At 16.1% G+C, this 20,063-nt stretch overlaps 1 long non-coding RNA gene and 1 pseudogene across 2 annotated transcripts; one reads left to right on the top strand and one right to left on the bottom strand.

The window, feature by feature from the left end:
- The first annotated feature begins 214 nt into the window (after positions 1-214).
- LOC108004383 (uncharacterized) lies at positions 215-2,507 on the top strand. 2 transcript variants are annotated; one of them, XR_003696213.2, is made up of 3 exons: positions 215-1,154; positions 1,344-2,025; positions 2,120-2,507. It is a non-coding gene; the product is annotated as an uncharacterized LOC108004383 (long non-coding RNA). The 2 variants fall into 2 exon arrangements; XR_001767225.3 differs by having other exon boundaries at positions 1,344-2,507.
- A 1,507-nt stretch (positions 2,508-4,014) lies between these two features.
- LOC133667181 (farnesyl pyrophosphate synthase-like) lies at positions 4,015-17,349 on the bottom strand (annotated as a pseudogene).
- Positions 17,350-20,063: the final 2,714 nt, after the last annotated feature.

The following is a 20,063-nucleotide window of genomic DNA, read 5'->3' as shown; positions in this document are numbered from 1 at the left end:
GTATTACTAGTTATCAATCATATACATTTATGTTAATCCATTTTTATGCTAATTTGAGCTTTTTATGTCAGTATCAATATATTATAACATATTAAACATATTGAACATAATTAAAAATAATGTAAATATAAATATATAATTACGCGCGCGTGCATACATACACAAAATATATATTTCAAAAAATCTAATCTCTCCTTAAAATTTTATTAATTCAATAAGTAAGTTAAATTAAAATTAAAAACATTGCTTTTTAATATTTTATTTTATCTTATTTTTATTCCATTCTGCATTTTCATTATCATATTAATTAATATAAAGTATTATTTTTATGAGAAAACAATTTATATATTATATTAACTTTAAAAACGTACGATTAATAGACCAGTGATTCTTTTGTTTAATTTTTTAAAATAATTTTTTGCTGTCATGGACATCTAAGATTTAATTTAAAATTTATTAATTCGTTTATTGGAATAATAATTACATGTATAAGGATTTCCACAAAATCCTTAATCTCATAAAAATTGGAGAAGCATGAAATAAATTAAATTTTTTCTTGACAAAAAAACAATAATAGAAATAGGTTAACAACTGTGTAATTTTTTTAAAAAACGATTTGAGAATTTGTCTTTGATTGAACAAATTTTAAATTTAATTCCATTTTTATTTTTTATTTCATATTTTTATAAAAGTGAAAAACAAGCGACACAAAATAAGAATACATAACATTTAGAATTTCTATAAAATCTTAATAATATTTTTGTATACATATATATAACTACTTATATATATATTTTTACATTTTACATTTTACATTTTTTATATTTATTTATTATATTATATTTTTATTACATTTTCAAAAAAACGATTTTTAAATAAATAAATAATGAAACTTTATTAAAAGTATTTTTTTTTATAAGATAATATTTAGATAATTTTTATTTAAAAATCTTAGAAATTTCTATGAAAAATGAAAAAGCTTATCGGAAAATGCCATCGAGGATGAATTTTTTAGATCATTTTGGCCATAGAATGAAAAGTAAAGTTTTATTCGTGTCAAGATAATTAGATTGGCTTCGAAATAACTGATGAAATTAAAATTAAAAAAACTGTTAAGCAGAATTATGGAAAATCATGATTCTAGATGCAAAGATGTTAGTATGTGATCAATAACTAAAAATAATATAGATAGTTTGGAAAATTTAAATAATTGAGTACAAAATCTAAACCTATCAAGATTTAATTTAAAATTCGCTTGCTAATATCAAAATGATTTAATTATTAAAATTTATTATTATAAAAAGTTCAGAGCCACAGTGTATAAATGTGATTATATTTTGCAGATCAAATACAGAAAAATTCAATTGTCAATCAATGTGCGATAGTTGGAGAAAATTCTTTTTGATTTGATTGAAGAATTTTAATGTTTTTTAAATAGCAAAAAACTATTATGACTAATTTTATGTCATATCTTTATCTTTGTAATCAGTTTTTCTACATTAATATAAAATGTAATCGTGTGTAAGAATTTAGGTTAGACACGTTTTAAGATTTTTCTTTCCTTTGTCAGAATTAATTTTTTTTTGTCAAAAATTAATAAGTAAAAATCTTGTATTAGATTGTATATTTTTGTATTTTTTGTTGAAATTAGATTTTGTTCTATTTTTCTTTTATAGTTTTGTGAAGTTCTGATATCAAAACTATTATATCAAATAGTGCTAGAATCATTGCTTCTTTCGTTACAGCATCTATGTTTCTTTTTCCTTGATATAAAGGAATTCAAATGATATTTATATTGCTGTTATTTTCATTGTTTAATTCTGTATATGTATATGTCTCCTATATTTTTATTGTGATTTCATAATTGTTGATTGAATTTCTATTATAATCATGAAGTTTGAATATTTTTAATATTTTTAAAACTATCAGTGTCAATATTTTTAAAATTATCAATGCTGACATATTTCAATCTAATATTATCTCTGCAATGAATATGGATATTGTTTTGTTATGTTATTGTCAAAGGTAATATTGTATCATATTCTTAAGCTGAATTAAATGCGTCTGTATAGAAATGCTCAGAATTGATTAATTATTTTTAATTATTTTTTCATTCTAGGAATTTGATTATGTATATTGTCCTATCTACTTGATTTTTTGATAAATCATCTAGGTATGTTTTAATCAACCAGAGAATTATTTTCTTTGATTCGTATTCAATAATTGTAATTCATTTAATAATAATAAGGAGCTTTAAAAGGTAACATAGATTTTTTAGAATAAATTTCTTTGAATTTATTAGAGAATATTATATTATTGAAATTTGCAAAAATGGAAAATATTTTTAAAATGTATTTGAAGGTTAAGTATTTATACCTGTAGCTATTCTCAATATCGTATTGAATCAATTATTTTTATAATACTTTGCTAAGCTATAAATAGTTGAATCATAACTGATTTTTTGTATCCTATATATTACATGCAATAAAATTTTTTTTCAATTATTATTCAGTAATATTATGTTTAATTTTGTAAATATTAGATATTTTATGTATGTATTCATATTAATTTTTGTCTAGTTTTAACAGTTTAATGTTATTTATTGTTCATCAGTTTTATTCATTTATTTTTATTTTATATTAAATTTTAATTTAGTTTCTCCCATAAAATTAATTTAATTTGAGTTGTAACTTTTGTTGTAATTTGAGTATTTTAACTTTTTAATGAAATGGATGCATTGGTATTTCTAAAAAGAAAATTTGAGAACTGATATTGTGAGATCACTCAAATTTAAAAATTTTTGTAAGTAAATGAATATAATATTAAGATTTTTAACATGATTTGTACCAAATGATTATAAAATCAGCAGATAAAATTGGGACTGATAAATCTTTATGATGTTTCAATCAGAAAGTGTCATTTCTGATTTTTAGTAGATTTTTAAAGTATTCTATTTTAAGGTTTTTAAGGTATTTTTTTAAGGTTTGATGTAAATCTATTAATTTAATCATAGATTTGTATTGATCTATAATGTAAGAAAATTTATTATGAAGATTAGCATGAATTCGTTAATATTTAAGTTAGAAAGAATTTGAAGTTTTTAAATATATTGTATATTTTTTTCATTATTAAGATATAATGATGAAATGTTCATGATATATTTGTTTCTATATTAATTAAAATTATTCTGAATTTATACTATTATTCAGAATCTATATTAAATTGATGTTACTCATGTCTAAATACTGATATCTAAATTAGAATCTTCTATTAACAATTTTTTTTAATAATTTGCACATATTAAGTATAATTTTTAAAAACAAATGATCTTTCTGATTTAGTGTTGTTAGGCTTTAGAAGAAGTATCACTATGATTTTTATATTATATAAACAATTTTTTTATTTTTATTATTACTATTATTTTCATATATTGCTATTTTTTTTATAAATTATAATAATTGAACGATATTTTAAATTTTCAATATGTAATTTTTATTTGAATAGAATATTTGAATAAAAATATAGAATATAGAATATTTGAATAGAAGGATCATTTTTCATGTTTTTAAAAGTTATTAGATAATGAATATATTTTCAGAACTGTTCTAACAGTATATTTCACATTCACTAAAAAATTTGTATATTATAAAATTTATTTAATTGTATAATTGTAAAGTTTTTACTTAATTATTTCAATAGAATTTTGAGATTCTTTCGAATTTAAACACAATGTAAATCGAATTAGCTTTATTAATCCAACTTATAAGTAGCTTTGGATAATTTTGAATTATTAATTCATTATTGGCATATAACAATAAAACAAAATTTTCATCAGATATTATATGAATTTTGAAAATTATATTTTTTTCAATAAAAATTGTGATTCTTGATATATCACATATTAATTTTATAAGAATTAAAAAAAGTAATATATTGTTACAAAAAATTATTTTGTACCAAATATTTCAAATGCGATTTGCAAAAAAACCGTTTTGAAAGAAAAACAAAAAGAAATTCATGATACTATGACAATAAGAATATATTATTGTTCACATTGTTTATTCATAATTACAATGAATTTTAAATTTTAAATACTTTATATTATTGCTTTATTTTTCCAAACTTTGTATTTTTTATAATGAAAAAAATTTATTATAATAATTTGATTTATTATTTAAAATATCCGAAAAATATGAAAACGCCAATTAATTGGAGATTTCTAAAATAATTTCGAGCAATTATTTTCTTTATAAAAATTTTCATTAAAACTTTACTAACGAATTATTAATAAAAAACTGACTAATCATGTTGTCAAAGCATAAGTTACTTAAAACATTCTATTAACTATATGCTATTACAAATGATTACAATTAATCATTGTTGCAATTAATTGAATGATAAATGCAATTGATCTGATGATATATTACCTTCATGTGTATTTTAATAAATTTTTTGATAATGTTTTAATATTATGCAAATCTGTCAAAGAATATTATGCAAAGAATAATAATAAATTTAAAAATAAGAATATATATCAAAATACCATTAATATTAAGAAAAGATATCCAGAAAAAAAGATTTCAAGAATTTTTTTTGTCTGATTTTATCTATTTATTTGGTCAATTTTTTTTTAATTCAATGTAGTTCATGTATAATTATTTATTTTTTATTCTAAATATGTATTTTTTATTAATAAAAAATATTTATTATATATGTAACACAGTTTCTTAGACATATTCCTTCAATTTGTTGTTTCTTAGTTGGCGGTATATAGCCAACATTATTTTTGTGTCTAGATTCAATCAACAAATATTTTTCGTTAATAGTTCGTTAATAACAAAAAGTAATAAAAATTTTTATAGAAATATAAAAGCATAGGAAAATATTATTTGAAATTATCTATAGCAATTTCTGGATATGTTTCAACATTTTTCGTACAACTAATTTTTCGTCCTACTTTACTGCATGATGTAGCGAGTAAATATAAAAAGTATTCAGTTGGAAGTTTCGAAGATAATTGTTGTGTATATGTATTCAATAAATCATGCGTTTCTTCTTCGTAATCAAAATAAATATTTGATATACCAATCTCTTCATAAATTTCTTTCACACGTTTTACTTTTTCTTCATCAGTTATTCCATAGCATTCCTATGATATTAATATTATTAGTAATTTATTCCAGTTAGAAGAATAGAAGAAAATAAATGTGAAATATTATTAACGAAAGTTTACTTTTAAAACATTTTTTTGTTTAGCTGTAGCGTGCTGCAATGCAACTACTAAGGGCCACGTACATTTTCCTTCTTGTATATCAGTTCCACTTTTCCCTATGATATCGCGTTTACCGTAACAATCTAAATAATCATCTCGTACTTGGAAAAGATGTCCTATTTTTAGCAGAATTTGTTCTGCTTGCTTATATATTTCTGGATCGGTTATCCCAGCCTATAAATAATTAAATTGTAATAATGTAAATAGAATATAAAAAAAAATCTATATTTTTCTTAAATATAATTATAATAATACAATTATGAGAATTAATAAAATCAAATAGTGCAATTAAATACTTACGAAATGCATAGCAAGAACGAATGGAAGTACAAATGAATAATAAGATGTTTTATATTTTACTATAATATTGTAGCGGTCCATAGAAAAAAGATCAAGATTTGATTTTTTCCCCCAATCAGTCGATGTCAATATATCTAGACATTCACCTTGCACTGTTTTTATGATACTACAAATAATAAATATCTGATAAATTGTGTTTTAATAATTACATTATTTTAAAATGTAAATCTATATAGAAAAAATTGTATATATTGCATGAATAAAATTCAAAATTATTGTACACAATCTTAAATAAATTGCATTATTTGTGTTGTATTATATTACATTATTCTTTTATTTATTATTAAAATTTTTTACTAAAACATTTTTAGAATTAATAAAATATCTATAATATTTCTAAAAAAATTAAATTAAATAAAATTAACAATTTTTAACGTTTTTAATTTAGCAAAAAATATATTACTTAATATATATATAATTATATATATAATATATAATAATTATATTACTAATACATATTTAATCAATTAATATTATACTTTATGAAAAATATACAATTTTATTAATTTCTATAAAAGTATACAAAAAATAATATTTATAAATACGAAGGTCAACTGAAAAGCTTGCTTATATATCGAAAATAAAAAAAAATTTAAGGAAATCAAAATAGAAATGAAATATATTATAAATTAATGAATATAATTCATTAACTTCAGAATTGCTATTTTTCAATATAATTTGTATGAGAATATAAATTTTCCCAACATATGATATATTTCTTCACTCCGTTATTGAAATATTTCTATTGTCGATTTTAAATCCAAAATTTCATCTACTTCACTTCATTGTCTATAATGAAATGAATATCTTTATAAAATATTTTTACAAAAATATTTTTAAAAATATCAAAGAATAAAATGTTAGAATTAATATTACATCCATTATAAAATGCTAACCATTTTACATTTAAAATAGTTATATTTTGATGATATATTAATGTTATCATAATGTTCTTTTTATTATTATTATTTAAAATTATATGCAAATATACTCTTTTTAGACGACCTTCGTATATGATAAAATAATCTAATTTTTTTTTTAAATAGAAATTTATATAAAAAAATTATTACTTTTTAAAAATTAAAACTATAAAAATAATAATTTTGTTTTTATTATGAAAAATTAATTTGTTAATACAAGAATTATTTATTTGTAAATATTATTTATAAAGTATTATTTATAAATATTATTATAAATATAAAAATCTATTACTCACTTTCGAAAATAAATTTAAAATATCTACATAACAATCTCTCGATTTAAAATATTTCTTAAAAAGATCATATATACATGTTTCCATAATTAAAATATCATTAACTGCAGATAATCCAATTTTTACATGCCAAGTTGGTTGATTTCGTCGCATGTCTGTACGATCTATAATATCATCCGTCACTATGTAAACTGCTTGCAACTGTAATAATCATAATATATGTAAACAATTTTTTAAATTAATAAGTTACAAAAGAAATAATTTGAATTTAAATTATATATTAATTAATTAAAAAATTAATTAATAAAATAATAAAAAGTTATATAAGATAAATTTTTTTTCATTGTAAATAAATATATAGTAATGAATATTAGTAAATTAAAAAATTCTAAAATAATATAAAGTAAAAAAAAGAAATAGAATAAAATTACTAACTATTTCCATACACCAAGCTAGAATACGAGCTAAATGAGTATTTTCTTCTGTTAGTTGATCTTGAGATGCCAACAATTTATATGCAACAATAAGTGATATTGATCTTCGTCTTCCTCCTTTCGGAACATTATATTCCAATATCTAAAAATTAAATAAAAAAAAATATTGTTTTATCATTTAATATATTATTTTGTTAATTTTTAATTTTCAAAATTTTTTTGTTATATATCTATTATATATATCTATTTTATATATTATATATATCTATTCTTATATATTATATATATATATATGTATCTATATATTATATATATTATATATATCTACAGTAGACTAAAAATGACATGACTTTGGAATATAATTATATAGAAATTATTATAATAAAATAATAATAAAAAAAAAATAATAATAATAAAAATTCTTACACAAAATTATTTATTTATCTGACATTACTAAATTACAACAGTTTTGTTTTCATATCAAATAATATCCAGGTTGTTAATGGAAAATATTTCTAATCTGATCCGAGTCAATTTTAACGTAATTTTATGTTAAAAATTAGAATGTTTATTGAATTAAATTATAATATTAAATGAAATTAAACAAAAATAATCAAGATGGTAATTTCAAATGGACTATATTGTATATACAAGATATTCAATGAATAATAGTATAATTATTATAAAAGTGATTTTAAATGAAAATATAAGCTAAAAATATTAATATTGTAAAAGTTTATTACTTAAAATATTACTTTATTACTTTATTATTACTTATTATTAATTATTATTATTATTAATTATTAATTATTACTTTATTATTACTTAAATTTTAAAATTTGATTTTCTCGAGAACGAAGTTATAAATAAAAAAATGTTATTGTATTATTTTTCTTATTTTTTCATGAGAAATCACTTTATACGCCATTTATATATTATTCAATCAAATCTTATGTAATTATAGTTATAAAAGAAATAAAAATCCAGACTATATAAAAATTGGTAAGGTCTTTATTCTTTTATACTATACTCACGGTTGAATTTTAGATGATTGACAATAAAGCACATCTTATCCTCAATAATGTATCCACTTCTATAAGGTTATTTATGTAATATATTTATTATCTTCTTTGACATTTTAGAAATTTTTCCAGATATGTAAATTAGTACGAATCATGTATATTAATTACGTATAAACTATTTTCAATTTATTTAATGTCTATCAATGACAAGTTCTTCTTTAAAATAAGAAATGAATTTTTTTTGCTTGTTTCACCATCTCTATGTTCTTATGAATTGCAATTTTATATAATAAGATTTTTTTTATACGTTTGTATTTATTCATTAGCATTTTATGATATATCAAAGATGTAATGAAGAAAAAAAAATGAAATTGAAAAATTAAAAATAAAAATTATAAAAAAAGATGTAATATATATAGTTAATATAATATACTTTTTATGTTAATTTTTAATGAAGCAACAATTTAGTTATAATTTATGCTCAAGGCTTAAGTTTCAAATTGATAAAATTTCATTTTCATATTTTACACATATGAAATTATGATTCACGCAATGATTATATTATCTGATATGAAAATTAAAAAAAAAAAAAAATAGATACCTTTGCTATCCATTCGTTAACATCTTGTAATTCTTGATTATTATTTTCTGTCAGTTCACGAACAATATCCGGCCAAAGAGTCATTAATTTATGACTTTCATCTTTGACCAATGAATCGGTATGTTGTATATCATTTGATCTAAAGCAAAAAAATATTAATAACATTTTGTTCATTTTTAGATTTCACTTTTTTAGTTAATAATGATTAATTGTTTAATTCTACTGTTAATCTCGCGGAATAACATAATTTATTTTTAAACAAAAAACTTATTACTACGAGTAATAAAATTCTAAAAGCTTCGATAGATTCGAAACATTTGATAATTTTTAAAATGACATTTTTTAATAAATGTTCTAATAAATTTTGAATATATTTTAATTTTTATCTCTAATTAAAAATATTTTTTGCTTATTTCAATAATATTTTTACATTATATATATTTCTATATTATATATATTAATGTTGCTAATTTTCTTTTATATTTTTTATCTTTTAAATAATTTTAGAAAAAACAAAGGACAAACATATCTCTCATATATTTAAATTATAAGATCACATAACTTTCAAACAACATTTATATCATATAATAAAATAAAAACAAATTTTCTATTCGAAATAAAATTTTACAGATATTTAATATATACTATATTATTAAATATAATAATTAAATAATATAATATTAAAGTTTTATCAAAACAAAATTTTTATATAGCAATTTATTTTTTGAAAAAATTTTTTTAATATTCAAGTTTTCTATATATATATAGAATATTTTTCTATATATATATATTTTTTTATATGTAATTAATGTATAATAAATCGAAAGTAATAATAAAGAGACAAATAATAATAATAATAATAAATTGTATATTTCAAAAATATATATTTAATAGACAAATTTTAAATATATGAAAAATAATATTTAAAATACATTCATCTTTATCAAATAATATAGATAACAATAATACAGATGTGTATAATAAACAAAATAATTTGTTGATATCTTAAACTAATTATTTTTTATTGATTTAAAATTGTAATATAAATAATTTTGCAAGTAATTGTTTTTCTATTTTTAATCTTTTAAAATTAAATGTCATTATTTTAAATTTATCTATTATAACATTTATTTTTTATTACTTAGCAATTTCAAATGTCTCATTAAAATGTTGTAAAAATGTTAATAAAAATTTAAGTTTAATCAAAAATAATTATAATATAAATAGACGAACTCGTTTATAATAACTTATGTAAAAAAAATTAATATAACAATTTATAATTAAGAAAAAGTACAATGGATAAAAAATATTATCGCCTTATTTGCTTGTTATCAAATATAAAAGTTAATACAGTGCATTGAACATAAGTTTAAGCTTTTAATTAATTCTTAATTTAATATTAAGATAATTTATATAACTTAATTTAATAAAAATTTTTTAATTATTTTTAACTTTTTTACATATAAATAAGATTATTTTTATTTATTTTTATTAATTATTATAATTAGATTCAATAAATACTACAATTTTTTAATATTAAAATTGAATTAAAATCGATCTAAAAATCACATATAACATTATAACATTTTTTTCATTTATCAATTTTTATTAACAACTTGGATATTATTTGAAGTAAAATGAAATTTTTATAATTATTTTTAATATCAATAATATTTAATATAAATAATATTTTTAATTTTTTATTTATATAAGAATTTTTAATTTTTTTTAATTTCTGCATATACATATTTATAATAATCGTATTCCAAAGTCAAAGTATTACTATCAATCCCAATTTATTCTATTATCTATTTTATATCTAAAATAATTTTTTTAATATTCCAATATTTATATTCTTTTTTCTAAAATTCTTTAATAAAACTCTTAAAAATTTATTAACATTCAACATTTTTGCTGTTATATTAAAATATTCAAGGTGCTAGATTTTAAAAGTATTTGCATATATTGCACAAATTACTACATTGATAATTTACATAATACATTATAATTTTTATAATATAAAAAATCTATATGTAAACACAAATATATAAAAAAATACAAAAACTACAGGACATGATTTATCTAAAAATGTTTTAAGTAAATTATAAATTTTTAGAAAATTTAATTTATTTGAATTTTTCATAAATCTGATAAAACCTTATATAATAATACAAAACAATACATACTTTGAATTCATTTCTTTTCACAAATAAAAGATTTCTTGAGATTAAAATAATGTAGAATATTGTAGAATATTGTAGAATATTGTAGAATATTGTAGAATATCGTGACTGGTTTATATTACACTATTTTTTTTTTTTCAGAAGTAGATCTCCCGAGACTAATCCAAAAGTAATATAGAATACTGTAGAATACTATGAATAATTTATATTCCACTGAATGTATAAATATATACTTATATACATAAGTAAATACAGTTCATGAAAGAAAATACTGATTGTTTGATGACCCAATATATTTATAAAAACAGGCTTATTGGTCGAAATGTTATCCACAGATAAAATCTTATATATTGAGAAAAACTTCCTTTTCTTTTGTCCATTCCGAGATTTTTTTCCAGTCAATATTTAAATTTTAGTACATTTATAAGACATCTCAGAGATATAAAAATAAACATTTGTAATCATTATAAAATGTATTTATATAATTCATAAATATGAAAAAATCTCTGTTTAACAATCAGTTAAAAATTGTAAAATAATACAGAATGTCAATAATCAAAGATTTTAATAAGACATAGAATTATGTTATTGGAATCACCAAAAAGATTCAAGATTTTCAATAACTTGTTAACAAAGTCATAACAAAAATTTTAGCAAAGAAAAATATTGCTTGAAATTACTTTAGAAATTTTCAATTAATTTTCATATTTTTGAACACTTTGTTATATATTATAAAATCTAGATTTCCTACATTCTCGTACATCCACATACATCCTCATAAAAATCTAATCTAAAATCATTTTTGATAAATTTGATAAATTAGAGAAGAACTTGAATTGGATTAGATTTTTATGAGATGGAAATAAAATTTGTTTATATTTTTATTTATAAAATATATAATTGTGATTTTTTTTTTTTTAGTTAAATATTATTATTAAAAAAGACATTTAATCATTCAAAAAAGTTTTTTATCTATTCTTTATAAAACATAAAATATCCATCTATTATACGTTTAAGAAAAATTGTTCATGATGATGAATTCGACAATATATTTCATTAAAATCTTATGATTCAATTATTTTACATATTATAAAATTAAATTATTTGTAATTTGATAAATAAATTTCAATTTTTGTTTCTTTCAATATATAGAATTGACCTCTATATTTTCCACGCATTCTAATTAGACATTTAATTGATTGAAAATCTTTATCTTCTTCATGCAATTTTTATTGCAATTTTCATGCAATCTTAAATTGTTTAAAACTTATATAATTAAACTTATATATTTATAAACTTAGTCTGAATTACAATAGTCTGAATCTATTAATTTTATATACTTATAACTTTTATATAACTTTATATAATTTTTGCTATTTTTTAGAACCAAAAAATTAATTAATGAATATATTAACTCTCAATATATAATTGTACAATTTTAAATAATTAATTAATGTTAAAATTTATAATTTATGCAATATATAATATTTAAAAAATGAGCATGTTATATTTCATATATAAATGGAAAAAAGATAGATTATTGTAATAATATTGTAATAATATTTTATAAAAAAAGAATAAAATAAAATAAAAAGAATAACTGGAAAAATTTTTAATTATAAATCTTAAATAATGTTATTTAAAAAATAAAATGAATAATAAATATTAAATTTAAATTAAATAATAATTTTAGTTTAAAAATTGTCCTAAATTAAATAAATTATAAATAATATAATATAAATATAAATATAAACATAAATTGAATAAAAACAAAAACATTTCAGAAAATAAATAAATATTATTTTACTTAAAACTATTTCATTTAAAAATTTTGTAATTTAATTGAAAAAAAAATTTATAAGGAATAATGTAATAGTTATATTAAAATAATAAATAATAATAAAATTAATATATATATATCTATATATAACAAATATAACATTTATACAAATAAATAAAATTAATTTATAATTTAAAAAGTAGAGCAAATAATATTTAAATATCACGATATCAGTTACGAGCTATTACATGACCAAATAAAATTTAAAACTAGCATTAGTATTTAAAATGTCAATATATATCTTTTTGTGAAAAGTTTATGTCAAGATAAAATTATTTAAATAATAATGAAATTAAAAAAAATTATCGTATAATTTATGTATATAATTTATATTAATTTTTCTAAAAAATTATAGAAATTTCTAATATATGAAAGTTTTAAAAATATAATAAAGATATCATAAAAAAAAAATGTCTTTTTGATTATAAATGATTATAAATTTTTGGTTATAAATGAAAAAATAAAATGATTAATTTACCGATTTTCTATAGATCATTGCAATTTTCTATTCAAGATCTTTTGAAAATTATTATATGTATAAAAAAATTACATGTATATAAATTACATGTATAAAAAATAAAACTTTATAAAAATATGTGGTTTAAAGAAATATCAATAATTTCAAAATATGAAAAATTAAAAAAAAACAGAATAACTTCGTAAAAACAAAAATCATAAATCTTAATTTGAACCAAATAACGATTTTAATGTCATATCGTTAAATATAATTAAGATATTAAGATATTAAGATATTAATTAAGATAAAATAAACAAAATATAATAGCCAAAATATCCTATGTACGTATAAATTATCAATAAAAATTTTGAAATTTTGAAAAACTATATAAAATATTAATTTTTTTAAATATTATATTTTAATGCTTTTTCAAAATAAAAAAGTGATGCAAAAAAATGAGAAATAATATGTATAAAAAAGATATATAATTCTATTTAAAAAAACTGCATCTTCTAGATTCACTTATAAAAAAAGTGAAGTCATAAATGAATAGATTTTTCTAACTCCAATTTTTTTTGTAAAGATCTTTTCAGGTCTTTAAGCTATAATAGAGATATGAATTTTACATGAGTTATTTTTTTTATTTATTTCTTTTGATCCTTAACGTAGTATATTATAGTATTGTATTTTTACTCAGTTTTTGTTATGTAAAAACATAACTGTTATAAGATATTTCTATATTTTTATTTATTTTTTTATTTCATTATATAATATAAAATATTTTTATTTACATTTATTACATGATTTTACTAAAACAGAAACATTAAAGAATTAATATAATATAATTATAAATAATTAACCTGGATTCTTATTAAAATCTTTCTATCTATTTCAACTAATTATAAATATATCTTAAAATTAAAAAAATTATAAAATATAAATTTCTAGAATAGTAAAAAAAATATAACGACAAAAATAAATAAATCTATTACGATAATTCTTTTTTAGATAGTATAAAACGATAATATATCATATATTTGGCTACAAATAATAATATAATATAATGAGAATAAAAAAAATTTTCTTCATATTCAATTTTAAGAATTTGTTATAAGATAATAATTTATATATTATATTTAAATCTAAAATATGAAAAATACTTTTGGATATAATTTTTTTTTATACACACAAAATTTTATTTTTAATTTTTAAATATCATTGTTTAAACAATTTAAAACAAAATTAACATGATTATTCTTAAATTTTAATAATCAGCAGGAAATTTAAAAAAAAAATATTATATTTATTAATAGAATAATTAGATTTTTCAATATACAAACATATATTTTTAAAATTGTAATAGATATAAAAAAAATGGAATGAAAATTTAAATTTGGTTGTATATATATAATTTTATAAAGAATAAATTAAAGTTTATTCATTGTTCATGATATAATTCGAAAAATATATATATTATATTCTTTTATTAATATAAATTGATATTCTTTTATTGATTATATTATAATCTTTTATTGATATAAATTGATATAATTGATTAGAATATTAATAACAATCAATAACAACATATTTAAATATTAAAAAAATATTTAATATATTATATATTATACATTATATATTATATATTAAATATTATATATTAAATATTATATATTATATTTAATATATTTTCTTAGATATATATTGTTTGGATTTGTAAAAATGTTATAATAATAATTGTAATTTTTAAACAAATATTAATAAAATAATGATTTAAATTTCATTTAATTTCATATAAATTACATATTTCACTTTGAAAACTTAAAATATGAAAGTAAAAAAATGATTAATTTAGCGTGAAATGATCTACACAATATAATTTAATAAATAACTATAATATACTATAGTATATTAGTGTTATTATTACTATAGTATATTATACTATATTAAGTATATGTAGAAATTTTCAATATAATATAAAATACTTATTAGTATATAAATATCTAATATATTTAATATAATATTAATGCAATATATTTTTATATTATAATACAAATTAAATACAACAAATATAAAAAAATGATAAAAAAAATAATTTTTATATATATTATATATATAAAAATTTTTAAAGTAATATTTTAGAATATTTTAGAAATCAAAAATTTTTTTAGAGAAACAGAAAAATTATTACATTATTAGAAAAGATCATAATTAAATACAAAAATTTTTACAATTTTCTTTAATATTTAATTAAGAATGAATATATATTTTATTTAACAAGATTTATTATTTATATTTACATAAAAGTATTTTTATGTAATATATTATAACAAATAAATGAATATTTTTCTATAATATATATTATTATGTAAATTATAGAAAAATATTTATTATAAAAACTGAATATTTATTATAAAAATTATTCTAACTTTCAAATGTTATATAAGTTATAAATATTCAATAATAATACATTAATTTGTATCATATATATTTTCTATTATATTTAACTCTGAAAATACGATGATATATTACTCATATATAAGTTAAAAATATTTATATAAATTAATAAAATATTTGAAATGTATTTTATATGTTTCAACAAAACTGAGAATATTTCCTAATTTGGGAAAAATTCATTCATTTTTTTTTTTGACTAATTTTTCAAGTATGATGTAATATTATTTTATATATCAAATATTTATATAACGACTTCAAAAAATCTATCCTTTTAGAACAAAAAAAGAAAAAAAGGAAAGAAAAAAATAAAAAGCAATATTTTAATTATTATATTTTTTCTATATAAGAAGTTATATTAAATGTTTATAATTTTATATACAAATAATTTTCAAATAGTTTTCATAAATTAAAAAATTTTTCTATAGATATGATACGTTAAACATAATTATAATTTAGAATAACGACAATGATATAACAATAAAAATTATTATTGATATTATTTTTTCAATTATTCATAATTATATTATTCCAAAGAATTTAATTATTGTCCAAATATTTTATTGTATATAATATAAATAATGTATTATTTTATTTTTTTTTCAAAAAATATTAAAATGATATAAATGATATTGAATTAAATAATATATGTGTGTATATTTAATTAAAATTACTTAACCTATATGAAATAAAAACCAAAATTTATGTTTAAAAGTTATATATATAAAAAAAAATTTAAATAATTTAAATATCAGAATAATATTTAAATTTTATACATATATATATATATACATATAATTATAAAACTAATATATTTAATAATATGTATAATATTATACAATAATATAATCAATGTATATTTAATTAACATTATTATTAACTTAACACTCAATATATTGATTAAATAACATGATAAAATATAATGTTATATACTTAAATATTAATATTTTTTGAGAGATAAAATTGAATAATATTTTATATCTACAATTTGTATATATAATTATATTTAAATATTATTATAATATAAAAAAATTACGAATTTATATAAATTATAAATATTTTTTACTTACCTATAATATTTTAAAGAAGGTGTACTTATTTTATAAGAAAAATATTGTATTCTTGATTTTTGGCATTTCCACAATAAAGAATTTTTTCTAATATTTATAGCAGTAAAAACTTTTTGTGAAATATTTCGTTCACATAACGGTAGAATAATATACTTCGGCAAAATAAAAAACATTTTCACGTATATATATATATGTATGTGTGTATATATATATATATATATATATATATATATATATATACATAAATATATATATATATATATATATATATATATACACATAAATATATATATATATATATATATATATATGAAAATGTTTTATAACTTTAATTTATAAAATAATGAAATAACAAATCACTATGTAATTTTTATAAGACTGTTAAAAACAAGTCAAAATATTGAAATTTAAAATCACACAAAGCAACACATGTTCATGCGTTCATATAAGACCAAAATATAAGCAACGCACGTTATATAGTTCTATAAGACTAAATTTATGCAAATGTAAAGCAGTATTTATATTAAAAAAAACTATAATATTTATTAATATTATAAATTATATAATAATTTGTTAAATAAATACAAGAAAAAATATTATATAAATTATTTTAATATTTTAATAATTATTTCAATAATAATTATTTTAATAAATGTAAATACGTGAAATAAAAATAACAAATATTTTCCATATGAATGTCAGTATGTTCGCTGGAAAGTATACTTTACTTCATATATATAATATTTGCTTAACAATATTAATAAAAAAATATTTATTACAGAATTTTATGATTTTCTTTTTTTAAATAAAAAATAATTAAATATAATTAAATATTAAAATTATTACATTAATATAAACTTGAGATATCTTGTTATATATACAAAACACAGATTATTCTTAAAAAAAAACAAGTAACTATGCACATTTTAGATTTAAATATTTTATATATTGTAATACAGGATATAATATTAAACACACTATTTTTACTAAAATATTAATAAATAATTATGAATGACAATGTTTCATGGTATTGACAAACAAATTGATATTTTCAAAACAGATAATAATTTTATATATTTACTATTATATATTTTATAAATAATATTAATATTAAAATGATCAATTTTTTTATTTTTCATTATTTTATCATCATTTTTATTTTTGGTTTATCTTTATTTTTATTCTATTAAATTTTATTATATTCTTATTATTTAAATATATTCTTATTATCATTAAAAAACAATTTTTAACAGAATCTTATTATTAAATATTAAAATTCTTTACAAATAAAACAAATATATATACATAAATTTTTAAAAATCAATAAAAGTATTTCTAATTTATCATTAAAAATGTTTAATATAATAGTTATTTATATAAAACTTATATAAAAATAAATTGTACTTTAAATATATTATAAATTCAAATTAATTAATTAATAGTATATAAATAAAATATTAATATTAGTAAATATTGATAAAATAATATTTTTTACAGAAAATCCAATGAAATCCTAAATAATTAAAATGAAAAAGAATATATTTTTTTGTTATAACTATTAATGATAATAATATAGTTAAAAATTTATTTATTAAAAAATATATCACATTGATAATCGCACATGTATAACTTTACAATTATAAAAGATTTTAAAAATACCATACCATTATAAAATTAAATTTTTTTTACTTTTTTTTTCTTAAAAAATGTAGTCGATTATGAAATAAAAAGATCACAAAAGAATCTCTTTTATATTATATTTATAAACAATTAATATTTTTTTTAATGACATAAAATAAACCTTTTAAAAAGCTTTTAATTAATTTTATAATATATATATTTCTCTTATTATATTTTGAAAGTTATAATATAAGTTAAAACATAAGTTTCTATCTTATTGGTTGAAAAAAAAAATTAATTTTGAAAAATTCTCTTAATATAAAAAAAATAAAAAGATAGAAACATATCGATATAAATACTTACCTATTTTATTTAACACAAAACATAAAAATTTTGAAGTAAACAAATATTTCATTTCTCTTAAAAAAAATAACAAAAAATCATAAAATAAACTAATATATATTATGTAATAATTATATAAATGTCAATATAACCATTAATAATATTGATATAATATAATATAATATATATAATATAATAAATAATATAATAGATACAATATAAATACGGAAGAATTTTTAAACAACTTAATGTAAAATAATATTCTATATAATACTAAATCATTTAAACAAAAGATATAATATGTATACAATATTTTATGTATAAAATATTTGCTCTTTTTTCTTTAATCATAATTAAATAAGAAATTAATAATTAAAATCATAAATATTTTATCAATGAATTATTAAAATTATTTAAAAGTTAATTTATGTATATGTGTGTGTATATATATATATATATAATTTATGTATAATATGTATATATAATAACGAATAAGAGAATTTTTTATAAAATAATTAATAAGTAATTAAAATAATATTTATTATTGTATGTTTTTTTTAAGATAAATTCAATATTACCAATATTTGTTAATATTTGTAAAATAAAATATAATGTTTATTGTCTATCTTTTTTATCTATCGCACTTTGTAATAAATTTCAAATTTTTTATTTTTTCTAATACTATATCATATATTTCTTCAGTATTTCAAACTTTTTTAAATTAACATCTATATTAAATATAATAAGTTGTATATAAAGTTTGAATTTAAATAAAATTTTTTATAAGCATAATATTAATATAATTTGTTAATATAATGTTTTTATTGAAAAATAAATCTATATTAAAAAAAGAAAATGTTACATATTCTGAGATCAAATATTACAAGTATCTGCCAAATTTATATTATATTTGATTTGAATTCTTAATCATTCCTTTATATTTATAAAGTAATTATAAAAACCGCAAATTTTGACTTAAAATATTTGCAGAAATTGGAATAATAAATCATTTCTTAATGTACAAATTAAATTATAAATACACACAAAAATTTTAAATAACGGTAAAACTATAATTTTTATAGTTTTATCATTATTTAAAATTTTTCAAAAATAAATATATTTTTAAATATATATATGTATGGTTTTATAAATTCTAAAAATGAATTCTGAAAAGAACTTTTTAAAATGAAAATAATTA

This window comes from Apis cerana, linkage group LG13, assembly GCF_029169275.1.
Source record: "Apis cerana isolate GH-2021 linkage group LG13, AcerK_1.0, whole genome shotgun sequence".
In the NCBI taxonomy this organism is placed as follows: Eukaryota; Metazoa; Arthropoda; class Insecta; order Hymenoptera; family Apidae; genus Apis; species Apis cerana.
This window is presented reverse-complemented; position numbering and strand designations above follow the sequence as displayed.